Raw genomic sequence first — 3,511 nt, 5'->3', positions numbered from 1 at the left:
TCAAGGAGGGAGTGGTCACAGTGTTGAATACAGCAGAAAGATCAAACTTGAGCAGAGATTCCATTGGGTTTAGCAGTAAGAAAGTCATAGGTGGCCCCAGAGGGCAGTTTCAGTAGAATTTTAGTGGAAGTGGGCATACTCTTAGGTTCTCCAAACTCTCACCTATGCCACGATGCCCAGATTCCCAACACCACCACCCAAGGGCACGGTCTTTTTTTCTCAACAGAGTTAATATGATGAACTCTTCCTTTACTTTCCAGGTAGATTGGATCTCAGAGCTGTATCAGTTGAGGTTTTCAGCTGTAAGCAATAAGACCAGTTCTGCTAGGCATCAGCAGAAAAGGATTATAGTAAAGAATATTGGATCTCTCTCAGAATCTCTGGAAAGAAAGGCGAAACAATCTTGGAAGCTACATAAATAGGAACTAAGTTGGAAGTCTGAAGCCAAGCTAGTCCTATAAAGACACCACTGCCCAGATACTGCATCTTTTTTTTCCCTAAGACTTATTATTTTATTTTATTTTATTTATTTTTAAATTTTATGTATTTATTTATTTGACAGAGAGAGAGAGAGTACGAGCACAAGCAGGGGGAGCAGCAGGCAGAGGGAGAAGCAGACTCCCCACTGAGCAGGGAGCCCGATGCAGGGCTCTATCCCAGGACCCTGGGATCATGACTTGAGCTGAAGGCAGACCTTTAACCGACTGAGCCACCCAGGTGCCCCAAGACTTAATTTTTTTAGAGACGTTTCAGGTTTATAACAAAATTGGGAGGAAGGTTCAGAGATTTCTCATATTCCTTTTCCCCTCACATACATAGCCCCCCATTATCAAATCGCTCACCAGAATGATATATTTTTTACCAAATATGAACCTTTGTGTCACATCAAAATCACCCAAAGTCCATAGTTTAACTTAAGTTTCACTCTTGGTGTTGTAAATTCTGTGGGTTTGGACAAATGTATAATATGTAATGTATAATGAACATATATTCATCATTATAAAATCAGAGTATTTTCATTACCCTAAAAATTTTCTGTGCTCTGCTTATTCACCTCTGCCTCCTCTGACTTGTAGTGCTCACTGACTTTTTTATTGTCTCCATATTTTTGCCTTTTTGAAAAAGTCATATAATTGTAATCATACAGTATGTAACCTTATCAGATTGTTTTCTTTTACTTAGGAATATGCATTTAAGATTCCTCCATGTTTTTTCATAGTTAGATAGCTCATTTTTTTTTAGTGCTGAATACTGAAGGACATCTTTGTTGCTTCCAAAATTTGGCAATTATAAATAAAGCTGCTATAAACACCTGTGTGTAGATTTTTGTGTGGTCATAAGTTTTTAACTTCTTTGGGTAGAAACCAAAAAGCACAATGGCTGGGTCATTAGGTAAGAATATGTATAGCTTTGTAAGAAGTTGCCAAACTTCCAAAAGTCTTCCAAAGAGCGGTACCATTTTGCATTCCCACCAGCAATGTATGAAAGTTCCTGTTGCTTCACATCCTCTCCAACATTTGGTGGTGTCACTGTTTTAGATTTTGGCCATTCTAATAGGTGTGTAATAGTATCTCATTATTGTTTTAATTTGCAATTCTTTAATAACATATGATGTGGTTCATCTTTTTATATGCATCTTTCTGATCTGTATACCTTCTTTGGTGAGATGTCTGTTCAAGTCTTTTGCCCATGTTTTAATTAGGTCTTTTGTTTTCTTATTGTTTAGTTTTAAGAGTTCTTTGTATATTTTCAATAACAAACCTTTCTCAGATGTGTCTTTTACAAATATTTTCTCCCAGTCTGTGGTTTGTCTTATTCTCTTGAATTTTTCTTTTTCAATTTGATTTTTTCAAATATTATATTGCTAAAATAACTTTCTTTGGCTAGTATTTGCATAAGATAGATTTTATCTTTTAAATATTTTTTAAGCTGTTGTGTGTGGTCTTTAATGGATTGTTAGTGGCATAGAGCAAACATTTCGTACAAACTGATAATCTCAATTATTAATATTTCTGGTGTGTCTGCACTTATTTTTACTAACTTAGTTTATATTTTATGCCTATTATTCCTTTTTGAGATTGCTTAAAAAATTTTTTTTTCTGGCTTCTCTTGATCCAAAAGTTTTCTATTCTCCACTTTTCATCTGCTGAGTCATTTATTGCTGATTATATATTTTGTCTTTTAGCTGTAATCCTTAGTTTTTTAGCATAATATTTAACTACAGATTTTTCTTACAGATTTTACATTATTTGGTGTTTCCATCCTTCTCCAAACACAAAAATGATCTTAGCATGCTTCAATTATCCATTATTATCCTCTTCAGTCTTACAATTGCTTGATTTTTTAAAATACAAAAGTAGTGAATTTTCTTATACAGTACTGATTAATTTATTTTCATTAATTTTTAATACACCATTAAAAAAAATCTCATACATCCCTGCTGGTTTTATTTTAGTTACTGCTGAAAGACATTTTTTATTAGTTCTTTTAGTGAGAATCCATAAGTAGTAATCTCTCTTAGCCTTTGTATATCTGAAAATGTAATTATTTTGCCTCATTCTTGAATGATAGTTTGACTGGATATAAAATATCAGGTTTGTAAATTTTTTCCCTCAGTACTTTAAAGCTATTACTTTATTGCCTTCAGTTGCCTTTTATTTCTTCAGGAGAGGCCTGCTATGGGTTAAAATGTGTTCCTTTTCTCTTTCTGGTAGCTTTTAATATTGTTTATTCTTTTTTAAAAATTCAGGTTTATTGAGGCGTATTGTACATACAGTGAAATTCACTCTTTTCATGTGTATAACTCAATAATATAGAACATTGCCATCAACCCCCAAATTCTTTCATGCCCCTTGTTATTCAACCCCTCCCACATCTCCAATCTCTGACAGTGATCTCATTACTATCTATGGATTTCTCTTTTCCAGAATGTTACATAAATGGGATGATATAGGATTTTATGTTTGATTTCTATTTTATTACAATATTTGGAGATTTATTCATGTTGTTGTATGTATTATACTCTGTGTGTTTTTATTGCTAAGTTGCATTCCACTGTATGGATGTTCCACAATTGATTTATCCACTCACCATCCACCAGTTGATGAATTTTTTAGTTGTTTCAGTTTGGGGGCTATTATAAATAGATCTTCTATAAACATTCTCTTACAGAAATTTGTGTAGATGTATGCTTTTATTTCTCTTAGGACAATATTTAGGAATGTGATTTCTGGTTCATACAGACATGTTTGTTTTATTTTGTAAGAAATAGCAAAGATATTTTTGAAAGTGGTTGTCCAATTTTACATTCCTACCAAAAATATAGGAGAGTTCTAGTTACTCCTTGTACTTTAGCCACACTAGTAGTGTGTAGATGTATCTCATATTTTTAATCTTTATTATTTTTTTAAAAGATTTTATTTATTTATTTGACAGAGAGAGACACAGTGAGAGAGGGAACACAAGCAGGGGGAGTGGGAGAGGGAGAAGCAGGCTTCCCCTGGAGAAGGGA

This window comes from Halichoerus grypus, chromosome 3 (assembly GCF_964656455.1).
Source record: "Halichoerus grypus chromosome 3, mHalGry1.hap1.1, whole genome shotgun sequence".
In the NCBI taxonomy this organism is placed as follows: Eukaryota; Metazoa; Chordata; class Mammalia; order Carnivora; family Phocidae; genus Halichoerus; species Halichoerus grypus.
Note: the sequence above shows the minus strand (reverse complement) of the source record.